Source organism: Rattus rattus, chromosome 3, assembly GCF_011064425.1.
Source record: "Rattus rattus isolate New Zealand chromosome 3, Rrattus_CSIRO_v1, whole genome shotgun sequence".
Lineage (NCBI taxonomy): Eukaryota > Metazoa > Chordata > Mammalia > Rodentia > Muridae > Rattus > Rattus rattus.
Window position 1 is genome coordinate 80552992 of NC_046156.1, and position 15439 is coordinate 80568430.

The window sequence follows — 15439 nt, forward strand, 5'->3', positions numbered from 1 at the left end:
AGGTTTAGACCGTGGAAGCTTATAAAAGAAAGTATTTAGCTGGGGATTTATTTAGAGTTTCAAAGGGTGAGTCCATGGCTATCATGGTGATCTGAAGGCAGCAGAAGAACTGTCCTATACTTGGCAGAGCTTGAGCAGAGCATTCCTCAAAGCCCATCCTCACAGTGACACACTTGCTGCTCCAACAAGGTCACACTTACTCCAAAAAGACCACATTTCCTTTTTTTTTGTGCCAATTTAAATAGTTTTATTATTCCATGTTACTTGTTTTGGGGACCCTCTGGAACAATGCTATACCCTCTACTTGGACTGACTTAATCCACCTCTACAATGGTGGGGACTGAAGAAGCACCACCAGATGAAGGCGCTCCTTCACTAGGGAAGTTACAAGGCATTCCTCCAGGCCTGCCACCAGCACTCTGGTACAGCTTGGTAATGACAGGGTTGCAGACTTTCTCCAATTCTCTCTGCCGATGCTCAAATTCTTCCTCCTTTTCAGTCAGTCTGGTCCTTATGCAGCCAGCTGATAATTTCATTGCACTTGTCAAGAATCTTCTGTTTGTCTTCATCATCAATCTTGCCTTGGTTTATTGATAATTTGAAGTACATTGAGGCCAGCAATAGTTCCAGCATCTTTTGTTGCCTGCCCCTGAGAGTCATTGACATAAGCTGGCACTGTGACACAGCATTGGTAACAGTCTTTCCTACCTAACCTTCTGCAATTTCCTCCATCTTTGTCAGAACCGTTGAAGACACTTCTTCTGGGTAGAGACTTTTTGTCTTCCCTTTGTATTCAATTTGTCCATTTGGGCCTGCCTGCCTGCATCATTCACCACCATGAAGGGCCAGTGCTTCATGAACAACAGCATCATCAAACCTACGTCCGATCAAACGTTTGGCATCAAAAACTCTGTTGGTGGGGTTCATTTCAACCTGATTCTTGGCCATATCCCCAATCATTCGGTGTCAGTGAAAGCAACATAGCTCGGCATGGCGCAATTACCCTGGTCATTGGCAATCATTTCCACCTTTTCATGCTGGAAGACACCCACACAGGAGTAGGTGGTACCAAGATCAATCGCAACTGCAGATCCCTTAGACACAGTTGCTTGCACGATGAGACCTCACAGAGACCTGAGAGCTGGCTCCACGTTCAATGAGACTCAAGACCACATTTCCTAATGGTGCCACTCTCTATGTGCCCAGCATTTAAACATGAGTTTATGGAGGCCAGACCTATTCAAACTACTACAGGGGCGTTTGGCTACTTCTTTTACCCTCTGATGATGAGCTCCACACTTCTCTCTTTACTTCATAGCAGGACCTCAGAAATGGAGTCAAGTTGATCATTGACTCTGAAATTTTGAGCTAAACCAATCTTTTATTATTATTTTCTCAGGTAACCTGTAGCAGTGACAGAAATCTGACTCAATAGTATGTACATAAGTGGAATCGTTGGTCATTAGATTATCCTATAAATATTTAAAAATATATTGCATGTATGTATTAAACTTTTGGTATATTATCAGAATAATCAAAAATAAAAATAATAATTATAATTAAATACTATAAAAATTCATGCAAATATAATATTCCTTTTTTTACTCGTTATTTAGCTTCTATTAGGGTATTTTCAGATGATAATGGATAATCATTACACATAAATACAATCCTGGAAAAGAAAATGTAAGATAAGTAGGATGCCATGGATGCTCTGCATTAAGAATTCTGTGATATGCTCTATCACATGTAAAGCTGCTTAATCTATTCACCTTAATATGGAAATGTGATATCCAAAATATTTTAGTTCATTTGAATTTTCTACAGGCCTTCATTGAACAATTAAAACATTCAAATAAAATAATATTAATTTTAAATATTATTGCATGAAATTTTACAAAAGCATTAATGACCTCAGTCACAGAGCTGGGGCTCACTGAATTAAACACTGGCTCCTCCTGCAGGGAACCAGGGTTCCATTCCCAGCACTCACATGGTGGCTCACCACCATCTGAAGCTCTACTTCCAAAGGATCAAATGTCTTCTCTGCCTTCTTCAGACATTATACTCACATGGTGCACAGACATGTATGCTGGCAATACATCCAAATACATACTATAAATTACATTTGTAATATTCTTGGGAACTTTCCTCATCTCTTCGTATGCATGCAGATATTCTTTTCTCCCTGGTAATAAAGATCGTCAAACAACCACTTACATTTCTGAAATCACCATCCTGTCAGGAAGGTAGAGCTCAGGAGTAGCATTCCCCCAGACTCTTAAAGCTTGCCCTCCTTTCACTCACTTTCCATTTGAAATTTCTTACCCTCAGGATTTTTTCTTTCTTTTTTTTTCTTTTTGAGGTATTTGCCCTATCATGAACTATGTCTGGAATAAAGTTTTATAATGTTACTTTCTTTTGCTTTCTACTACAAACTGAAATAAACATTTATCTAATTATTCACTGATCCTATTTGCTAAAGGGAGAGAAAAATAACTAAAAATCAAACAAGAAAATGTAATCCTTCTTTGTTTTCATCCTACGACACACAACAAAACAATTCCTGACATTTAGTAGGTCATCATGGGAATGAATGAATGAGTAAATTATTAATGTTTTACTAATTCTTTGTGTCCAAAAATCCATTTCCTAGAATAGAGGGCAGATCATAATACAAAAAAATTATATTTTATGTCACTTTAACTTCCTCCAAGACATGAAAAAGAAAACAACTTTCTGTAAATGGAATTGTAAAGCTCTGAGAAGCTTTACAAATGCATTCAATCTATGGCCTTCATCTTAAAAGAACTATGACTGTATAGTCCTTCCTCCATTCCAAGACACAGTTAAGAACAAAAAGGGATATAAACTGGAAAAGATTTACTTTTTTACTTAAGGAGAATAAAATAAAGGAATTGAAAATAAGGATACTTAATCATGTGTTTGAGTGTAATTATTATCAGCTGTGTATTTCATTATACAGACATTATCATGGAGATTTTCATAGACATCACACCAATGACAAGGTAACACTTATGGTCTTATGACTAAATTGAAGTATTGCATATCTTTGTTAAAGATCTATAAATTCTTTCTTTATAACTTTGAAAGGAGAAAAAAATCAGCTGGTTCAGAATATGTGGGAAGAATGAAGGAAATATACATAAAGAATTGTGGTAGGTTTGCTCTTACATGCGCGCGTGCGCGCGCGCGCACACACACACACACACACACACACACACACACACACACACACACACACACACTGTCCAATATGTGTAGTTTTCACCCTTTTAAATACACCCCAAGATTCTCTATTTGCAGGAACAAAAAGGTTAAAATGAAGACCTAGACAATTTAAGTGATGATGAGAGGGAAAGGAGAGACTAAAAAAATCAATAATTAGGACCCAAATAGGAGAAATTATGTGAGGCAAACCAGGATGAGATATCTGTTTAGCTGCTCATTGCCAGGGTTAATTCAGCTGATCTGGTTGGTTAAGTGGGCGTCCTCTTCCATCCTCACTGCTCCTGTGCTCTGCTTGGGCGAAGAGGATAACATTCTTGGAATAGACAAGGACCAGTCTTTAGTCAAAGACAGATAAAAAGCTGTACTCTCCTGTTACAACCTCCAAACAAGTTCTCAAATAGGAACAATTACACTGAAGGCAGAACAACAAGTCTAAGGAATATATAATGAAAAAAAAGAGAAAGAGATTATTCCAACTTCGTTTAGAGATTAATGACAGAAAACTGTGTTATTGGAATACAAGTAATCAGTATTCCTATATGTAAAATTTTCTTATAGAAAATGGGCATCATATGTGCTTATGTATGTAAGTGGAATGGATACATCTTTCCATTTGGACTTTTGTACTGTAGAACACAGCAGCACAAAGGTTTGAAATTCAAACAGTTTTAGATCAATAAAATAAATCTATCAATTGTGTGTTCTACTTTTAACACTTCTACTTAAAATTACAGAGAATACTGAATGAGAATTCAGTGTTTGGTAGAATTTATAGAAAAGTTTTAAGGATAATTAAGTAAAAAATATAGAAAATAAAGCAGCACCCCCCCCACACACACACAAACACACACCTACGCAGACATACAGAAACTTACATATCATCTTGAGCAAAGAGAATCTGTATTACTAGCTTTCATACCTGAAAAATGCTGGCGCCTTGTAGGCTGGGCATAGATGCCCTTTTTCCTTCTACTAAGAGGCAGAAGTAATTTGTTCCAGTCAAGCAACTTGCTTTTTACAATAATGGCTTTACCAGTAGAATTGAAGAATCGCCCATCTAATTGAAATTTAGAATGCTGTAGATAGGCAGAAAATAATTACCTATGATATAAACTCGCCAGGTTCTGGGAATAGCATCCATATCATTATGAAAAGTATTATGAAATTACCCGAGACCATGAACATCAGAACACCCATTTTCATCTTATCTCCACCTCTCAGAGCTCTATAGGACACACAAATAGGAACAGAGTAAATAAGAACAGCAAGGTAATCCTCCTGCTGTACTCAGCACTGGTGAGATCATGCTGTGTCTAGTCACTTATCCCAGAATTTAGGATAGAGGAAATGAGCTTAAGATAAGTAAAATAAAGAGCTGAACTCTCCAAGGTTAGAATCCTGTGAAGGGTTAAAATGGTTTTCATTTCTTAGACCAGAGGAAAATCTGGTTAAAAAATACATTATTATCATTCTGTCCAATAAGAATTATTGCACAGATTACAGCGATGACTGTTTCTCAAGTTTTGTTTAAGCTATAATAGAGAAAATTAATTTTAGTAGCAAAACCAAGAAAAGCAGAAAGGAGCCTTTGATATCAGAAATGGTTCTTCCACATTAAATGGGTTCCCAAAAGACTTTAGAACATTGCAAATGTGGGAATCTTAAAAATAGAATTTCAAATATGTAAGCCTTGGAGGTCAAACAAAGGACAGGATGACCTTTTAAGATGATTTCCATGGCTGCAATTCAAAGTCTGTATTACAAAGGACGACAGGGTGTTCATTATTCAAGCTTAAAGTGGTTGTGTAGCTAAGAGAAGCAAAAATATCAGTGAAAAGCATGTGCAAGTAACTGGCCTTGCTTCAAAATAGAATGTAATTTGATTGTCCAAAGATTCCTTTGTGGAAGAGTGATGGAAGTAGATTTTCCCCATTTCTTTGCTTATGCCTTAATTAGTAATATTGGAAATTGTACTCTGAACCACATACTAGCTTTATCATTTAATTGTGCCCTTGCTTTCAATTCATTATTTTATTTACATTTTGCATATACTCACATATATGTACACAAATAAGTATCCATGCATATATTTTTGGAAATAAACAATAGAAAATTTTTGCATTTGACAATTTTTCAGCCAAACATAATCTTGTTTCTTGATATGGAATCTTCTACATTATTAGTAAAAATATTCAATGGAAAAATCAACAAAATATTAGACTATATGGTGTATGCAATGGTTATTGACTTCCCAATGCACAGATCCAACAAAGAAGTATATTTAAGAAGAAATTTATAGGGGTTGGGGATTTGGCTCAGTGGTAGAGCGCTTGCCTAGGAAGCACAAGGTCCTGGGTTCGATCCCCAGCCCGAAAAAAAAAAAAAAAAAAAAAAAAGAAGAAATTTATAAGTGAAGCACTTAGTAAACTATGAATAAGATAGTGTAAGTTTGACCTGAAAGCATGCTTATATTATAATACATGAATTTTTTGTTCAAGTTGTACAATAGGCACAATATCTGGAATGAGTTGACTGGAATCTTCAGTCTAGATTATAATATATATCATGTACATATTTACCTGGCTATTAAAAGTTGTAAAAATCATCACAGAAGAATCATTTACAACCAAAATAATTCTTTAAATTCCATAAAATCACTCATATGTTAAGGCTTACAAAATCTTGCAGAATAATGTAATTTTACCTATCTACAACCTAACAATTACTTAGATACATCAAGGTTCATATGGTTGAAGACCATTTTGACTGAAAAGCATTAGGATTCTTGTATTTTTAGAATTATAAAGCTTTTGTATGTTAAAAGAAATACCCCACATAACAAAATTACAAACTTTGAAATGAGAAAAAATATTCGCAAACATACATTAGACAAGGGGTTGCTATGATTTAAAAGTCTTATATGTTGAAATTTATCCCTGAAACTGACAGAATTTAAAAATGATTCCTGGAGGGATCTACACTCATGAACATTATTATGCCTGTAAAAGAGACCTTACAGAATGTGATTTTTCCCTATAATCTTCCATCATATGGGAACAGAGTAGAGTTCAGTCCAACATTCATTTCTGTGGTGCCCTAAATTTGGGTTCTCCAGCTTCCAGAAGTGCGTACATGAAAATGGAAATCACTGAGGAAAATAGGCCAGGCAAGTAGTACTATAGCCCATTTAGTTAGAATCACAAAGATTAATCCTCATATTGAAAAATGGCTATTATTTGAGAATGGGAATGTGGGGGAGAGATTGATGCAAATTACTAGGAAGATTTCTGTGGTGTCATTGCATACATTGGGGTACAAAAGTCCAAGATATCTATAATAATCCTAAAGAATAAAAGGGCTGATGCAGATATCATCATTTCCAATATTACATTGTATTGCAGAGCTATATTTAAAAAATCACGCTATTAGCATGAAATTCAACATGCTAACCAATGGAATTGAATTGCAGACCTGAAAGTAGTCCAAACAGTTCTGTACAACTGATTTTGACAAAGATACTAGAAGTGTACACTGAATAAAAGATGGAATGTTAACAAATGGTGCTGGTGAAATATGATGGCTCCATGCAGAAAAGGATGGCTCCATGAAGACCAATCTATATAAATCACCTTGAGGAAAACTCAACACCAAAAGAATCAAAGACCTCAACATAAAACCAGATATAGTAAACTTAATAGGAAAGAAAGTGATGAATCATCTTAAACTCAGTGGTACATGAAAAGATTTTCTGCATTGAAGACCAATAGCACAAGCACTAAGACATACTTTAAAGAGATCAATGTGTTCAATCTGATTCACAAAATATACTTGTATCAAAATATCAAAAGGAATCAGATTAAATACCTAGTTTTAAGTTTTATGTGCTATTTAAAAATAAATTGAAATTTGAAGAAGACAAGTAGTGCTATAAGTAATTGTTAGAGTTATTCTGAAAAGTTTGAGAGCTTTGAATGCATGAGAAGTCAACGAACAAGTGGTAATGTTATGATTTGCTACCCTGACAACTCTCCTTGGATATGATAATGGCTTCCCTGTCAGAGATGTCTCCCTTGCAAAAGACACAGTATGCTGTCTCTTCCATCACTGGTAGAAGTAATCAGATGATGGTAAACACCATTTGCAGAAGCTCAGTTGGTTTGACTGGAAAAACCTGGTATTAGTTTCCAAGGAAGTCCTGGAGATAAGTGATGCTACTGTGGGTGATTATTAATATCAACTGTCAACTTAACCAGATCAGGAGAAAATCAAACATTCACTTTTGTGAGGGACTTTCTTGATTAAATTATTTGATTTTGGGAAGATCCATCCTAAATATAGAGCATGACTTCTGTTGGTAACGTACACAAGGCCTATAAAAGGCCTTGTAAGAAACAAAGCTTTGTTTGTTCCATGTTTAGCTTCTTTCTTCTGTAAGATCATTCATTGGTCTTGTGACTACCACAGTTGCACTAGAGCCAAATTTTGCAGCTTCCACTATACACTGAAGAATAGCAGCTCTCCAAGAGACTTCCAAACTTCACCACACTGAGAATGCTGAGACTTCTATCCCTATAGACTAAGAAACTACCTGATTCATGATCATTGTAGTATAAACCCAGCCATTATGGAGCACCAAGAAGATACCACATAAGTCAAGCTAATAAATAAATCTCCTACACTAGCTCTCTCTCTCTCTCTGTCTTTCTGTCTCTCTCTCTCTCTCTCTCTCTCTCTCTCTCTCTCTCTCTGCTCTCTGCTTCTCTCTCTCTCTCTCTCTCTCTCTCTCTCTCTCTCTCACACACACACACACACACACACACACACACACACACACAGAGCATACTACAACCAACAACAAAATACCATGGTCTCGATTTTCCAATAAAAAGACAAACATAATTATACAGACTAACATAATTAATGTAAACACAGGAGACATTCTTCTGATGCATCGAGAAACACAATTTGACATTAAGGATAAAAATCACCTCTTCACCTCTGGGTAAAAGGATAGAATACATATTTCCAAACAAATAGACCTAAGAAGCAAGCTGGTATTGCAATTTGAATATCTGACAAAATAGACTTCAATCCAAAACTAATCAAGAGAGAGAATGTTATTATGTACTCATCTAAGGAAAAAATGTCCACCAATAGCATATTGCAGTACATCTATGCACCAAAGAAAAGGACATTTAAGTTAATACAAAAAGCACTATTACACATCAAGTAATATTTTGGTCTTCAAATGCAGATACTAGCGGCATCAATACTGCTCTCTTTCCAATAGAAAGGTCATTCAGAAAAAATCCAAAGAGATAAATACAGAACTTATCTGAATTCATAACCCAATGCACTTAATAGATATTTACAGAACATTTTAAGGAATCACACACACACCCACACACACACAAACCTTTTTCTCAGCACCTCATGGAACTTTCCCCTAAAATGCCCAGATACTTGAGAGCACAGAAATTCTAAACATAGAGGAAATTTGACTTAAAAACCTTCCATTTTATCTATTGTACCAATACCAACTAAAGTTGCATAGCAATACAACAGAAACAAGAGAAAGTTCATAAGCACAGTAAAAGTGAGCTTATTCCTAAGTGGAAAATGGGCCAAACAGAAATCAAGGAAGAAGTTAAAGACTTTGGAGAATCAAGTGAAATGATAGACAGTATAATATACTCATCTCCTCACACAAAACTCAACTCCAAGCGATTATAAAACCTCAACAAAAAACCTGATAAACTGAATCTGATAGCAAAGCAAGTGAAATATTTCCTTGAACTCATTGGCACAGGAAACTACTTTCTGAGTAGAACACTGTTAGCACAGATAATATATTTAACAACTGCAAACTCAAGAACCTGAAAAGCTTCTGAACAACAAAAATCATCATGATTTGAACAAGGATTTGCTAGGATACAGAATGGGAAATAATTTTTACCAACTACACCCCTGACAGAGTTCATATCCAAAATATCTAAAGGATTCAAAAATCTGTATATTAAGAAAACAACCCAACTTAAAAATTTGTATAGATATAAACAGATAATTTTCAAAAGACAAAATCCCAATGCCTGAGAAATATGTAAAGAAATGTTCAACATCCTTAGTAATTATAGAAATGTAAAGAAAAAAACTTGAAATTCCATCAAAATGGCTAAGTTCAATAAAATAAATGATGATTTACGTGGGCAAGGATGATAAATTGGGGAACATTTACCCATTCTAGTGGGCTTGAAATGTACATAGAAAATATAGCATTCTATGTAGTAGTTTCTTAGGAAGATAAAAAAATTATCTACCTCAAGATATAGCTTTATTACTCATTGGTATACACCCAAAGAATGTTTTATCCTAGAAACTAGATGGGGACAAGTGCATCTTTCTATGGAAGGGTGATATAATATCCATAAATGGATAAGGAAATTTGCCACTGGAAAGGGAAGATCACATGGGCAGTGGGAATAAAGAGAAGATGAAGGTGGGAATATGGAAAAACATTGAAAATTAAGGAACATTTGAGAAGTATGGAAACCTAGCATAGTAGAATGTTTCAAAAATATATACATATATAAATGCAACTTAATTGAAATTTGCAAATAATGGGGGAGAAAGAGCCCAAACTAGGCTTTCTTGTCACCAATAGAAGCATCTAATATCAGGAATGATCTAATTGAGTTGTTGGTCAAAGGGGTTCTCTGCGCATCTCCAAACAATTCAGGCTGCTGTCCAACTGTTTAACCACAAACTGATGGAGAACCATATTATTGATGTCAACCTCTGTAGAACACATTAAACATGGAGAAGCTGAGCTGGTAACTATAGAGCCTTCACATCTATTGAGAAGTGCTCAGGCTACAGGATGGTACTATCTTTGCTTCCAAAGGGACATAGTAAACACAAACCCACCAATATACAATTTAGTCTAGAATGATATTCGTGTCCTATCTCTAAGATGTGCTAGTGTAATGATGGCACAAAACTCATGGAATTAACCAACCAATGTCTTATTTGAGTTAAAGCCCGCTCCATGAAATGGAAACCAGACCTGCCATGACGTGGGAGTCTGAGACCCTAAAACTACATAGTTCAGGGATCTAGGGTAAACTGAAGGATGATAGTTCAACTTAATGAACATTGAAACAAAATGACTCCTAAGGACATTCTGCTATCTTCATAGATCAGTGCCTTGCTCAGCTATCATCAGAAAACTTTGTATCAGATCAGAACAGATACAGAGACCCACAGCTAAACAATATGGAGAGAGGGAGAGACCTTGGAACACTGAGCCTCTATCAAAATTTCTCCATAAAGGATCAGGGAACTCTGTGGAAGTGGAGGCAGAATTTACGAGTTAAGGGTCATGGAGGAAACCAAGGCATCAAGGACTTCTAAATGAATGTAATCAAAGGACACATGAACTAGAGACTGAAGTTGCATGCATGTGTCTATACCAGATGAGGTCTTCCAGCTGAAAGAAGTGGACACGAGTCTCTATCCCTAACCCAGAAGCCATCTTCATTTGATAACCACTGTCAAATGAAAACTTAGTTTCATCCAGGGTGTCCCCCTGTGGAAATTCCTTTTTCATTATTTTATTTATTTACATTCCATATGTTGCCCCCCTTCCCGGTACCGCCTCCCCAAGTTCTTCACCCCATCCCTCCCACCCCTGAGAGGTGCTTCTGAGAGGGTGCTCCCCACCCACCCACCAACTTCTACCTCATCTTCACCAGCATCCCCCTTACTTGGGGCATCAAATTTGTACAAGACTAGGCATATCCTCTCTCACTGAGGCCAGACAAGGCATTCCTCTGCTCCCATGTATGCTTTTTGGTTTGTGGCTTAGTGTCTGGGAACTCTGAGGGGTCTGGGTTAGTTGATACTCCTGTTCTTCCTATGGGGTTGCAATCCTGTTCAGTTCTTTTAATCCTTCCCCTAACTCTTCCATGGGGTCCCTACCTCACTCCAATGGTTGGCTGTAAGTATTGGCGTCTGTCTCAGTCAGCTGCTGGTAGATTCTCTCGGAAGACAGCCATGCTAGGCTCCTGTCTGCTAGCACAATGGGTGGGCTCCATGTCCAGCAGTAGATGGCAAATGTATAATGAAGTCAACATCATCTTTGAAAATTTCTTGTTTCACAATGTCAGGTTTTAGTGTTTTGGTTTTAATTTTTAAATCTCTTTTATTTAACCCTATATGTTCCTTGTGTACATATTATGGTTTTTGCTTTTATATTTTATGAGATTCCTAAATATGAGAATGAGTATGGCTCTTTTCTCCTTTGTTTGTTTGTTTGTTTTACTCTACTCCAGTGTATTGGTTTTATTTTACTTTACTATTATTCTTTAGAAGCCTGTTTGTTTTTTTAATGGGAAATAGTAAACTGGTAGATCTGGATGGGAAGGGAAGTAGAATCAAAGTAAAAGGGATACAGAGAGGGAAAACCATAATCAGGATATATTATATGAGAAAAAAACTATTTTAATTAATTAATTAATTATTAAGAATAGGTATAAAAATGAAATAGTGGAAGTAACTCATTTACCTGTCCTCAATGTACATTAGACACAAATCATGTAGTATTTTTAAAAAGTGCATAAAAAATTAATTATACAAAGAACACACTCAGGAGATGTAACGGATAACATGCTGACTGCAGTGCCTTATTTTATGCATGAAATCTGCTAACATTTCTTCAGTGTTCTCACCACAAACACAAGAAATGGCAGCTGCTGGTGGCTGACACATCAAGTCAATTAGCTTGACTGTGGTATGCACTTCACACAACATACGACATACATAGATCAAGTTCTCAACTGTCAACATTTTATATTTCTATTTGCCAATTTCACTGCAATAATGTTCTTTAAGAAAGCAATTATATTCCCAACATACTGACATTAAATCTTTATTAACTTTCTAAATTTGAATGTGAAAATGATGAAAAATTTTAAAATGAACATATATGCCGATGGGTTTAATATTGGTTATATGTAACTGTGCATATTATCAATCACTAAGGAATTTGTGAGCACTAACTGACTTAATAAATGTGTAAATTCTTAATTTAGCTTGTAGTACATTGAATGTGGTAAGTTTTATATTTTCTGACTCTGAAATCAAAATTCGCCTATTTATAATGTCAAACATTTATTTCTTTTGAAAGTCATAAAGGAGTTGGTGACAAGTGTTTCAATTCTTCACTATTCTTTTTTGATAATCTGCTCTTCCCAACATCTCTCGCATGGAGTGAAGAATATAGTTTATGACATGTGATGCTCACAGCACAGAGAGAGCGATGATCAAAGCAATAATTTATTTGGTGTGATTTGTCTCTTCTTTCATTTGGCCATTTTTCATTTTGATTCTCAGCTTTTTCATATTGAAGGTCTGGAATGTATGAATTTCCTAGCTTTAAATTTCCATGGCTTTACATGTTTATTTTTTATCCTCTACAATATTTTATTTTAAAATTAAAACCACCAGTGTTCTCTCCAGGAATCCACTTTCTCTTTCTCAATCATACATAATAAGACACCATGGGAAGATTATGGTCATTGTCATTAACTTAATTTCTACACAAATCTCCAATATTAATGATAACAACCAATTTAAAAGCACCTAAAAGTTATTTTTCTCAATGTAAGTGGAGAACATAGCAAATTTTATATCTGCTAATGAATCACATACCAAAAGGGAGTAACTTCCAATGATGTCTGGCATCCAGCAATGACCTGATATCCCCTAAACTTCTTCTAGTATCTTTTATAAGCAAACAAGTCCAGGGAAGAGGAAGAAAATTAAAATTTTTATTTTCATCATCTTTCATAGTTGCATTTTTTACTGCCCACAATACTGGATATGTACCCATTATTTACTCGTGCTAGCAATCCATCTATTATGTTTTCAAAACATAAGAGCTTGTGGATCTCCAGGAACCTCTATCTCAAGACTATCCTTTTTAGTACTTGTTTAATTTTCCAAAACTAATGCTATTGTTTCCTGCTCAGTAGTTTGTTCCAGCATTCTGGTGTCCACTGCACCACATTAAATTTTCCTATATTCATGCTTGATTTAATCTATTCATCTGAAGAGACATAAGCAGTATATTCTCCAGTATGCCTATCACTATTATAGTAAAGCCAGGACTGTCACTGCCCCCTTCTTAGAGTTTTATTTGTTCTCTCATTCTTAATATTTCTAATAAATACTCATCTTCCTAGACTGATGACACATAATCTTCTTAGGAATGATATAATTGGTTAAAGTTTTTGCTTGTAATTTATTGTCTTTAATTTATTCAGCATTTGGTGACTTTATGCTTTACCATAACTTATGGCAATAAATTTTTAAGGAAATAATTTCTTTTTAATATAAAGGTCACATCATGCTTTGATTCTTCACTTCATTCTTTTGTAGGCTACAAGAAATCTGCTTTACACACTCGTGAAGAAACAGTTCCATCAGTTCCACGGAGAAGGCATATGTCAAAAATGTCAATGATAAGACTTAGTATATTACTATAGAACTTAGTCAAAAGTTTGAGAGCATACTAGGCCTACTGTATTTGAATAAAATATGCCTATATCACCAGGAAAACACCCAAAGTCATAAAAGCATACTTCAGTTATTTTTTCCTTAAAATATATTACACTGAAGTAGAAGTGAAATTAAAAACTTACAATTGTTGAATCAGAAACAATTATCTGTAAAACAACTTTGGCTTTTTGTGTGAAATAAGATCTCACTGTGTAGCTTGGCTGGCACAGAATTTGTGATCCTTTTGTTTCAGCCTTCCCAGTGCTGAGATCTCCGGTTGCCCGATTATAAAGTTATATATATACATATATATATATATATATATATATATATATATATATATATATAATTTGCTCCTGTATTCAGTAACTATAAATTTCCTGTTCAGAAAGTAGAAAGTAGGGAGATGTGGAAATGACTTGATCAGTAAAATGCTCACAGAGCTGGGGATTTTAGGTTATATTTTCATCAAAAAACATAAAAAGCCTAGTATGACTTCACACATGAAACTCTAGCCTGGGGATAAGGACAGATTTCGGGAGCTCGTCAGTCAGCCAAGCCAATCAGTAAGCTACTTGTTCAGTAAGAGAACTTGACCTTAAATAAAAGGGAGAAAAAGGGAGAGCAAGACTCCATTGATCAATGTCTGCAGTGTAAGTGTACACATTCATACTTCCATTCTAGTGTGTGGTGCTCACATTTGCACATACTTTAATTTACTAGTGCACAAGACACACACAGATATACACACACACAGACACACAGACACAGACACAGACACACACACACACACACACACACACACACCAAGACAAAACAAAATTGAATTAGTAAATTAAATATTTTTATTTAGTTACTCTTAAGACCTTATATCTTACTAGCATAAGTGGTAATTATTGCAAATGCTGCCTCTAGAGGAATTTTAATCCAGCAACATGGCTGCTCTGATCATATACAAAGACCTAGGTTGGAATTATCAGGCTGGAATGAAGACACACCCTTATTACACACTTTAGTCCCAAGCAATGAAGGTAAAGTTAGTTTGTAGAAGGAAGCAGCCATTTTTGATAGTTATGTCTAATTGAGTGGCAGATAAAATGATGAATCAGAGAAAGATTTGACAGAACAGGCTATGCCCAACTCTCATGAGAAGAGTGAAGAAAGAGAGAAACACAATATGGAACAGTACAGAGGGAGGGAGGAAGGAGGCATTTTTACAAGGGTAGTTTTATATAGACAGATTGAAAAGAGAACCTAGACTCAGTTAAAGACAGTAAGAGTCAGAGAATGAGAAGAAGTCAGATTAGAACAAATTGGTAAAGTGAATTTGAAGCCAAGTAGGGCAATTCAGTGAAAAGCAGAAAGAAGCAAGTTTGAATCAGTCAGCTTGGAGAGGAGAGTTTTGAGTCAGAAAGGCTGAGTTGATCCAGCCAGCCAGAGCTCAGAATGAACAAGAATGTGATCTCATTCAGCAGAAATTCTCAGAGACTGGAAACATTCTAGGTCTAGGTAAGATTGTGTGGAGGCTAGAAGCTTCCTAGGTTAGCAGATGGAGACAGTAAGCCTGAGAGACAACAATTAGTGTAGGAGAATAAAAGTTATTTTACAGTTGTCCTTTGCTAGAACCATT

The 15439-nt window shown here is 35.7% G+C and overlaps 1 pseudogene; it reads right to left on the reverse strand.

Moving 5' to 3' along the window:
• Positions 1-396: 396 nt before the first annotated feature.
• Positions 397-1104, reverse strand: LOC116895457 (annotated as a pseudogene).
• Positions 1105-15439: the final 14335 nt, after the last annotated feature.